General features: G+C 45.0%; 1 long non-coding RNA gene across 1 annotated transcript; it reads left to right on the top strand.

The window, feature by feature from the left end:
• The first annotated feature begins 6,844 nt into the window (after nt 1-6,844).
• LOC310833490 lies at nt 6,845-9,217 on the top strand. The gene is made up of 2 exons (XR_014558704.1): nt 6,845-7,037; nt 8,374-9,217. It is a non-coding gene; the product is annotated as an uncharacterized lncRNA (long non-coding RNA).
• Nucleotides 9,218-11,132: the final 1,915 nt, after the last annotated feature.

Raw genomic sequence — 11,132 nt, 5'->3', positions numbered from 1 at the left:
CTTACTTTTTAGGAGGGAAAAAGTGAGTTATAGAGCAAAAAATACGGTAATTTGCACTGTGACATCATACTGTTACTTTTACAGTTTGACTGTTCAGGCATTGACTGCTGTGCTTAACCTGCCCTGGTCCGGAAGAAGAAGCTTCAACTTGTAACATTGGCAAGGCTCCATAGAATCAGGGACAGTTTTTTTAATGGAACATTTGTGGTAGGAAAAGTTTCGGGGTGTTTTCTAGAAGCTCCAGACCTTGCCCAGATGGCTACTCATGCCATATGATCATCCTGAAAGTTTAGAGTGTGCAGATCAACTGGAATGCAGGAGAATGTGTGATTGCAAGGGTGCTCTTGAGAGTGGAAACCACCCTGAATGTGCAAGGAAAAAGAGATGTGTAAGGGCCCCAGATCAGAAAATGACACTCCATCGCCTCTGTTTGTGGTCTTTTGGGGAAGTAACATCCTTTGTTTAGTTGCAAGAAACAAAAGCAGAGATCTACAACAGGTGGTTTTGTTTGATTATGCTGCTACACTGACACGTTCTGCAGCCGTCTCATTAGGTGAATCAGCTTCTTCACACACCTTTTACGGGAAAGGGGAAAGAAAACAATAATTGTGGAGATGATTGAGCTTATTAAAGGTGTTTCTTAGATGAAACGCGGCTAGTGAAACATCACTAGCCTCATTTCATCTAAGAAACAGGGCATACCTATATGGGTCTTAAATGAAGACTCAGTTGTGTCATGGAAACAACTCCACTTAAGAAGTCTGCACGTCTGAAACCACAGGCAATTGTTGAGAAATTTCACTCATTATCAGGGTTGTGCAGAGTCCCCTTGATTGTATCTAATTGGAGTGGAACACATCCTTTGATCTGAGTCCCAAACTGAATTTGTCTAGGGGCATGCACATTTGAAGTAGCATGTAAAACAACCTCTCCATCCTGGACTAGTGCCACACTTTTAACATTTGGGAGGAAAACGGTTCCAGTACTGCGTACCCTTGAATACCACCAGAACAAAAAGCACTGGATATGTTAATTGCATGCTACCTGGCAAATCACCAAGTGATCTGTTCTGAAAACCTTATCATGTTACTGCTAGTTAGCAGAAAGTTGGCTTTTCATAAATTAACCCCAGTTTTGGAGATAGTGCAGATGAGCCCAAAGGTGGTGTTTTCCCACCTCATATGCTACGCTTCCAATGTAAAAGCAACTTCTGCGGGGAATCTGGAGGTCCTGCAATTTCATGCTTCAGGCTATGGTTGTAGCTTGCTGTTCCAAACAGCAGCCAGGAATTACCTTCAGCTGCAAAAAAAAAGTAACTTTTCCTGCTGCTCTAAAATTAGATAAGCTTAGTCTTCCAACCAACCCCAAATCGGCATTCAGGGAATAGTGTCTCTATTAGTTTTGTGAGAAGGCTGTATATATAAATATTTTTATACTGTGTGTGTGTGTGTGTGTGTTTGTTTGTTTTCTGTAAATTCACATTATTCTGAGTTATAGTGTTGCATTGAGATATTTAGTGTGCAGTATACTCATATTTTGTATACAGTTGAACTTGATTAGGTTCTACTCTCTGTATTCTTTCGTTGTCAGTATCAGAACCAAGTAGGTTGGCAAGGGGAGTCCTTAACGCAAGACTGCATCATCTGATTACACCACAACTCCTCCCCTGAACCCAACCACCTGAGTCTCTTTAAGAGGGCAGTTGGGTGTGGCAAATCGACAAAACAAGGCCCATCAATCCTGGTCCATTACCAACCAAATGCACGGCGAATAAAAAATTTCCCTTGTCCCTCACGAAATCCAGGAAGTTATCTAGTGTAAACGAGCTTCTTTCTCAAAATGCCTTGCTTGTTAAGTCTCTGAATGAAGTATCTAGAGATCACTATTGGGAATGTTCCATTGCACTCATGATGTTGCGTTTCCAGATTTCCCAGACTGCATCACATTGGCCACTGTGAGAACACAATGCTGGACTACACAGGCCAGGAAGAGAGGAAACTGTGCTTCTGGACTCCAGCTCCCATCATCCCTGCCTTTGGCCATGATGCCTGTGGCTGATAGGCCATGGAGTTCAACAACATATGGTGTGGCCTTGGTTCTCCATGATCCCCCTGAAATAGGTTTTTTCTGCATGAATAGTGTGACCTATATATAAACCACATAAAAGCTTTGGAAGAAGTCGCAAACCTGGGTGGTGCCACTGATTCAAGGTTGTAGTGGTTCACAATTCCAGTAATGATCACTGATTAGATCTCATGCCGCTCTTAAACCCTTGCAAAATATGAGATGTGCTTGGGTAACAATGGGGTTTTTTCTTTGAGTGGGTGGGTGGTTCTAGTCTGGCAACACCTCTAAAAGAAGTCCAAGGGGATTCTGGAAAATGAATATGGCTGTGCATTGGATCCAGCCGATGCCCAGATCCCTGAATTATGTCCACCTACAGGTGTGCCACTTTGCCTTCATGATTGAGGGGCCACGCAATGTCACTACGTCATGTGTGCATGCCTTGCACCATGTGTGCATGATGTCAGCACGTTGTGTGTGCGCACCACAGTAGAACTTTACAGGGGACCAGCCCCTTCATTGAATTTTTTTTTGGGTGGGGCTCAGCCCCCATGGTTCCACATAGATGTCACCCCTGTCCACCTGGGATTCAGCTGGATAGTGTTGAGGTTGAGCCTTATTACTCCATGTCAGAATGGATCTACCATGAGCAAACAGCCTTGGTCCAGTATACCTGAAGGAGCGTCTCCACCCCCATCGTTCTGCCCGGACACTGAGGTCCATTGCCAAGGGCCTTCTGGTGGTTCCCTCGCTGCGAGAAGCCAAATTACAGGGAACCAGGCAGAGGGCCTTCTCGGTAGTGGCACCTGCTCTGTGGAACGCCCTCCCACCAGATGTCAAAGAGAAAAACAACTACCAGACTTTTAGAAGACATCTGAAGGCAGCCTATTAAGCTTTTAAAGTTTAATAGACTATTGTATTTTAATATTCTGTTGGGAGCCACCCAGAGTGGCTGGGGTATAAATAAATCATCATCGTCGTCGTCGTCATCATCATCATCATCATCATCTGATGCTATCAAAGAGTAGTGGTGGTGGGGATCTTGCAGTGAGAATGGAAGGGAGAAGGAGATGTCTGCGTTTCCTTCTCTCCAGCAGTGGCCAATATTGTGGCATTGCTCCCCTTCATTTCAACCCATCAGGTTCCCTGCTACCTCGCCACTTCTCCTGTTGGTTAGATGCAGTGATGTGTGGCATTGGGAAGTCAAGTAAGCCATCCTACACCACACCCTTCCAGCCACCACTGCCTCTCTCTCCCCCCAAAAATGGATGTCTAATTCTGGTTCAACATGTGGTGGTGGGGAGAGAAGGTTGGTTAGCATCTGTATGTCTCAGGAGTGTGCTTTTGGGGATGGCGTGAAACTGCTGGAAGGTTATAGCTCCTGCTGTGGCCACAGAGACCGATGTGAGTAAAACAAGTTTTGCTGCAGCTGGGGCAGATGAAGGCATTCAGTTGTCCTGCTGAAGATACACATGGCATTTCTTCTTTCTGTGCAACTCCTAGTGGTGATTCCTCTTCTGGTCACTGCTGTGGATACATGACCTGTTGATCTCCAGGCACTGCAATCATCTTCAAGGGATTCCCACACAGCGGGCTGTGGTTGCCAGCCTTCATGTCACGCTTGCAGACATCTTTGTAAAGAAGAGTTGGTCAGCCAACTGGTGCCTGGTGCCAGAATCCAGCAGCCCATAGAGCATGTCCTTGGGGAAGCTGCCATCTTCCATTCTGTGGACATGACTGAACTAGAGTAGACGTCAGTGCAAACATGCTGGAAATGTGGGCATGGGACTCAGTCCTGCTACGTGATGCCCAAAACCATTGCCTGCATGTGGACGGCATTGAGGCATTGCTTTGGGGCAGCTGTAAGTTTTGCAAGACTCACTTCCATAAAGCAGCATGCTCAACATGCAAGCCTAGTAGACCTTCATCTTGCTAGCGGATGTTAGCATCACATTCCCCCATACCCTGGCTTGCCAATATGATTGGCCTTGCCAATACGCTTGTCCAGCTAATTGTCGGTGGAAAGGTTGCTGGCTATGATGGAACCCAGGTAGACAAAATCATCTACTACCTCAAGCATGTGGTCACCAATGTGGATGCGTGGAGTGCTGACAATGTCCTAACCCAATATGGAGAGACTGTTTTAAACACTAATTAAAATGTGCACGCTCCCTGTCAAATTCAGCTGGGGGCCCAGATCTGGGATGTGTCAGCACAGCATCATCCTGAGTCAGAGGAGATGCTCTCTGATTAGGACTCAGATACTGTTTAGTGTGCACTGTTTAGAGTGAATTTTCTCAGCCATTTCATGTGCCTTCAGGCTTGCAGGCATTTTGGATGGAGGTGTTTTTATGACTCAGCTGAGTCTTCGTTTTAGGACCTATAGAAGGTGTGCTCTGTAGATGATCGCTGTCCTCATCTCATCTAAGAAATGCCTTTCATAAGCTCAACCATACACCCAATTATTTCTGGTTTCTTCATTCCTTTCCAGTAAAAGGTGTGTGAAGAAGAAACGGCTTCGCCCACTTACGCTATAACAGAGCATGCCTGTGTGCCAAACTAATAAAACTAAAACACCTCTTGAGGATGCCAGTTTTCATTGCTTGCCAAATAATCAAATGATGAGACTCCTCAAAAGACTGGAAAGAGTAGGGATAGGGTGTCATTTTCTGTTCTAGGCCCACTACACTCCTCTTTTTCCATTGCACATTCAGGATGGTTTGCACTCTCAAGTGTATTCTGCATTCCAGTTGATTTGCACAGTCAAAGCTATCAGGCATGAGTAGCAATCTGTGCAAGGTCTGAAGCTTCCAGAAAACACTTCAAAACTTTTCCTACCACAAATGTTCCATTAAAATACAACAAACTACTGTCTGTGATGTGCTGTGATGTCATGGCACCATGCCAATGTTTCAAACAGAAGCCATATATTTGGGAGCAGAGCAGGTTTAGCACAGCAGTCAATGCCTGAACAGTCAAACTGTAAAAGCAACAGTATGATGTCACAGTGCAAATAACTTATCTTCTGATATATATAGAAATGTAAGGCTGTCATCATGCAGCCTGCATTGGCAGATCTGTAGTTGCATAGAGTGGGAAGGGGGAGCTTTAGGCGTTAGGGAAGGATGATGAGGAATGGTGGGAGACTCTGTTCGTAGAACCCATAAGGAAGCTTCAGAAGAGGAAGGCTCAGAGCCAGGGGAGTGGTGGTGGGATAATGAAGACAAGTCAGAGGATGAAGGGGTGGAGTGGGGCAAAATCCTTGTATGCTGAAAAAGCAACAGGCTTGAGTGAGGGAGACGAAGAACAGGCAGAAAGCTCTGCCGATGTAGGACAGGCAGCTGAGGAGGTGAGAGCTGAGGCTGCTACAGATTCTCAGGAGCCTGCCATTCCTACTGTAATCAACTCCCCTCCGCTCTTGTCTCCAAGGGCACAGAGGGCTTTGCATTTTGCAGAACAAGGAACCCAGAGGTCGCAGGGCAACCCCTCACTGATGGAGTTTAAGACTGCAGGGTAAACAACTGGAAGGAGGAAGACTTAGGGGGAACTGGGAGGCTCAGGTCAACTGTTTTATTAGGGGTCAGTCTTGCCAGTGGTTCCTTTCTTTGTATTCTGTTTCCTCGAATAAAGAATGAACATTATTGCTCAGAGTCTCCATTCTGACCTGCAGCTGAACCAGCCCTGACACTAGGGGGTTAATGAAGAGAGAGCAGGAAGGGGGGGGGTGGCCAGCAGAGCCAGCAGGGGTGCAACCCCACTTGTGAAGGCAAGCATACTCCTGAGATCACAAACCATCCAGGCAAAGTTCATAGAATCATAGAGTTGGAAGAGACCACAAGGGCCATCGAGTCCAACCCCCTGCCAAGCAGGAAACACCATCAGAGCACTCCTGACATATGGTTGTCAAGCCTCTGCTTAAAGACCTCCAAAGAAGGAGACTCCACCACACTCCTTGGCAGCAAATTCCACTTGACAGCAAATTCCAGTTGAGTGTTGTTAAAATAAATAAATAAGATCTGTGCTACACATTCTTCCTTCTGCAACTGCAATGATTTGGTCTTTCAGTGTGGTAGCCCAGTGCTGTGGAACTCCTTGCCTATTCCTATCAGGAAGGCTGAAAACATTTTATTTGTTTATTTCGTGACATTTATATGCTGCTTCATTGTGTTTTTTTAAAAAAAGCCTCAAAGTGGTTTACAAAAGGGATAAATTTTAATTTCACCAAGCCTACCAAATTGAGTTAGTTGTGTGTGTATATATATATATATATAGCAATGTTTGCTTATTGTATTTGCATGTTTAGGATAATGCATTTCTCTTCTCCCTAGTTTTATAACTTTTAGCAGTGTTTTTAATCTACTATTTTATTTCTTACAGAAGGTTTTGATTAAATGATTCAGCAATTTGGCTAAATAAATAAATAAATAAATAAAACTCACATCCGTGCCTGCAAGCAGGGCTGATTGTCAAGGATGATGGGAGCTGGAGTCTAGCAACATCTAGAGGGCCACAGGTTCCCCACCCCCTGATAATATTCTTATAGAACAGGCAGGGGGAATATGCAGCTGAAAATCTTCAATGTATTCTAAAAAAAAAACTTTCAGCACAAATCCTCATGTGTCTACTTGGAAGTAAGCTCCATTGCGTCCAGCTGATATGGAATTCCACCTTTATCAATTAATCTCAAAAACCCTTCCCACACCACCAGCCCACACTGTTTACCTGCTTCCTTTGCGAAGGGTAGGATGGGTGAAAAACACAACATTAAACAGGGAAGTCAAAATAATTAGGGTGCTTCAGTGAAACAGCTGACAATTAAAGATCTAATGATTAATTTTTATTTCCTGGAATTGAGCAAGAGTTATTTCCTCTATGCATGGCACAAACCGTATAAAAAGGGCTGTCTCCCAACAGATTGCTCCAGAAGCGTCTGATATTCTGAAAGTATCTCTTCGGATCCAGCAGGAAGCCAGGTAAATTGTTCCCTGTTTGTGGGTTTCTTGCTGATAGAAATACTTCTCTATGTAGGTTGTTAAGTATCAGACTAACTTGATTTATTCCCCACCACTGAATTTTACGCAGAGCGAAATGTTGAGATAAATGTTCAACTTTTCCCCTGCACAAAATTGTGGAGGAATATTCAAAATGAGTGTTTCAGTCGAACTGTGGTTTGGTGTTCAGATGCCTCTCATGAATGATCATCATTTCATGGGTGTTCTAGTCTGCATAAGAAAAGAGTCTCTGAATTTGGTATAGCTGAAATTGTTTGGTGACACAAGGTCTCTTTGGCACAGCTGAAATTGTTTGGAGACACAACATCCCCAAAAATATTTTCTACAGGGAAAATTTTGGGAAATTTGGAGGGCTCAAATGGAACAGAGGGAGCTCTCCCCTACAGGGTCAGATCGCTGGTCAACCTAGCTCAGTACTGTCTACATTCACCAACAAGTGTTCTCCAGGATTTCAATCCAGGCCCTTCCCAGTCCTATCATCACATGCTGGTGGCTGAGCCTGGAACCTTCTGCATGGAAAAAAAATAAATGATCAGCCACTTGAGTTATGGGAATTCAATAACTTTTCTTGGAGATCCTGGGGATTGAAACTAGGAGTTTCTGCATGGAAGACAGATGCTCAGCCACTGAGCTATGGCCCTTTCCTCAAGTGGGCACATTCTCCTTATGCAATGGAAGAGATGCAGTAGAAGGAAAGCAAAAAGCTTTGAGAAGGTGGATGCAATGTATTGCAGAGGCATCTATTCTTGCCATGGAATCCCACCACAAGGGAGATCAGTTGCAGATTTAGGCAACAGTGTCCTTGCTACCAGCCGGGGTGCTTATGATAGACCTCCAGTGTCAGAGCAGGGGAGCCTCTGAATGCCAGGGCTGGGAAACAGGAATGTAGAGAGTGCTGTTTCAACAAGGTCCTCTTTAAGGGCTTCCCATTGGGTCCTCTCGCTGGCCACTGTGAGAACAGGATGCTAGACTGGATGATCCTTTGGTCAGATGTACAACTAAGATCAGGAGCTTGGGCTAATTTTCTCACTTCCCACCCCTCTCTCTGATAGACATATAGCCAATAGTGGGAGACACCAGAGACAAAGAGGGAGGATTTGAAGCAGGGTCAGTGTCAGTGTCAGTTGTGAACTGTGGAGAAAAGGGGGTGTGGCTGTCATGAAGGATGTGTGACTTGGGAAGAGTTTTGGGAGCTAGGTAGAGGAGCCTGGAGTTGGCACCTGAATCTGAGGTTCTGCACCTCTCTTTTAATCCAATAATAGTAGATCATGATTGCTGCATTCAAATGTCATTTCAGATCTACCCTCCCTGCTCCAACATGTCTTTCCTGAATGACAGTATGCTGTTGGAAGACTTCTATGAGCCAGAAGTGGATGCTTTCTCCAGCCTTGACTCCTTGTCTTATCAGTATCCAGGCTGCTACCCACAACGTCCACAGTTTCCTGGCCGGATTTGGCCATGTCCACGGGGGTATCGCCCCATCACAGGGTGCATCCCGTGCTATCCTGGTCTGCCGTGTCCTCCAGGGTACCGTGTCATAAGGATTTGTGTCCCTTTTGGCCGAGCTTCCTACCAAGGAAAAGGCTGGCCATGTTAATCTCAGAAACAACACTGACGGAACATCCAAGGAAGAAGATTCTGATCTCAAGATTCTGATCCTCGGCTTAATGAATGAACATTGTATTTAGAAATGCTGAGTGCTCCAGAATCCCCACTGTGGAACGTGTAGGATTTGTGAGGCCTCAGCACTTCTCTTACCAATCCAGATGCTGCTTTTACTTTAGTCCTTTGAATTTTTCCTATCTTGGCATGCTTATCTTAAGAGTGGGCTCCTGTTTCCCAGCCACACCTATCACCTTCTATTCCACCCATTACTGATGAACCAGGACCCTCTATCACAGCTACTTCAACTATGAAAGATACTAAGTCAACATGGCCAAAGTGAAGACTTTTGGTCAACCCTGTTGGCTTAGCCTACAATGATTTATCAGCTTTGTCTTTGTGATGTCTAGCTCAGTAGGCAACATGTCTGATCATTGTTTTTTCAGTGTTCCGTGTTGCATTTATTTCCATCTACCCTGAGTCATTTCCACTGACTCCTTCCTTCATTTTCACATTAAAATGTTCAGCATATCATAGAATGTTTCTGTTGAGTTTTCTTCTCCTTCCTTTCACTTCACCCTCCGTCACAAGGTAACCAGTGTGGCATCTTCCAGAATTTGTTGGTCTCCGCGTCAAATTCGTCACACCCAAGTTGCCCTTTGGTTAGGGATAATGGGACTTGGAGCTCCAGAACATATGGGGGGGGGACCTCATTGACTCCTCCTGCTTTATGACACCCGTGGGGGAGCCTTTGGCCAACAAATATATTTTTGGACTACAAACCCCATCTTCCCTGAGCATTGGCCATGTTGGGGAATTGGCTGGGGAATTATTGGCGCTGTAGTCCAACAATGTTTAGAGGGCCACAGGTTTTTGAAATCTAATTTTTCATTAAAAAATATTCCCTATCACAAGGAGAAAGAGAGAGAAAAATATATGCTCTATGGAAAGCTTTTCATCAAGCCCAAGGGCTATCTAGTTCAGCATCTTATATCACATACAGTAGTTCCTCGGGTTAAGAACTTAATTCGTTCTGGAGGTCCGTTCTTAACTTGAAACTGTTCTTAACCTGAGGTACCACTTTAGCTAATGGGGCATCCTGCTGCCGGCACACAATTTCTGTTCTAATCCCAAAGTAAAGTTCTTAACCCGAGGTACTATTTCTTGGTTAGTGGAGTCTGTAACCTAAAGCATCTGTAACCCGAGGTACCACTGTAGTGGCAGAGCAGATTCATCTGAGGAGCCCATAAGCAGCATATACGGTAATATATTTCTTTCTTTATTGCATCTGTGACCACCTTTCCTTTGAGGAGTTCAAGGTGATACATGTGATGTGCCCTGTCTCACAACAAACTTGTGAGATCGCTTAGGATGAGAAATGGTGACTGGCTTAATGTTATCCACTGAAAGTCATGGCTGAGTGGGGATTTGAGCCCCTATTTTTCCATTGAAGCTGAAAGTGTAGGTTGCATCAGAGCCAATGACAGGAAGAGCCAGCTATAGCTTGTTTTCTCCCCATCCCCCTTTCTGCTGAGTTATACAAGGGCAACACTGAGGTTAAGGAGGAGGAGGGTGACAGGCAGCTCCCCAAATCTGGAGTGTCTGCCAGTAAGAAGGGCAGACTATGGTTAGGGGGGTAGTTCCACATTTGTCCTAATGGACAAGCCGCAAACAAGAACATAAGACTGTTTGATCAGGTTGTCCATGAGCTAGTATTCACTTTCTGCCCTACATAATTTTATAAGAACCTCCTTGATCATTCTGACGGCTCTTTTCTGCCCTGTTTCTAACACCTGACCTACCAGATGCCTCCGTGAAGATCACAGGCAGGACATGATAATGGCACCCCTCAATCGTGTGTGTTTGTATTGGTAGAGCATGAGATTCTTAACCTCAGGGTCATGGGTTTGAGCCCCACATTGGAGAAAAGGTTTCTGGATTGCAGGGGGTTGGACTGTATGACCCTCATGGTCCCTCCCAACTCTACAATTCTATGATTCTACAGTGGTACCTTGGTTGTTGAATGGCTTGACTCCCAAAAAAATCGGCTCCCAAACACCGCAAACCCAGAAGTGTGTGTTCTGGTTTGCGAATGTTTTTTGGAAGCCAAACGTCCTACACGGCTTCCGATTGAGTGCAGGAAGCTTCTGCAGTCAATCAGAAGCCAGGCCTTGGTTTTCAAACAGTTCCGGGAGTCGAACGGACTCCTGGAATGGATTAAGTTCAACCACCAAGGTGCCACTGTAATTGGGCCAGCTATTCGTTATATGTGTAGCCAGCATTACTACTCAGGTATAGAAGGCTCTAGGGGATGAGCAGAAAAACCATTAATGGAGAATTGCCTTGCCAGACAACAAACCAGTTCATCCAGTATCCTCCTTCCAACTGTGACCAGTCAGATCCTCCCATGAGAGGTCCACAGGCACCAGTTATCCCTGTCGTTTAGCCCTAGCA

The sequence above is a fragment of the Podarcis gaigeae genome (genome assembly GCF_964106915.1).
Source record: "Podarcis gaigeae genome assembly, chromosome: 16".
Taxonomy (NCBI): domain Eukaryota; kingdom Metazoa; phylum Chordata; class Lepidosauria; order Squamata; family Lacertidae; genus Podarcis; species Podarcis gaigeae.
Note: the sequence above shows the minus strand (reverse complement) of the source record. Positions and strands in the feature narration are given on the sequence as shown.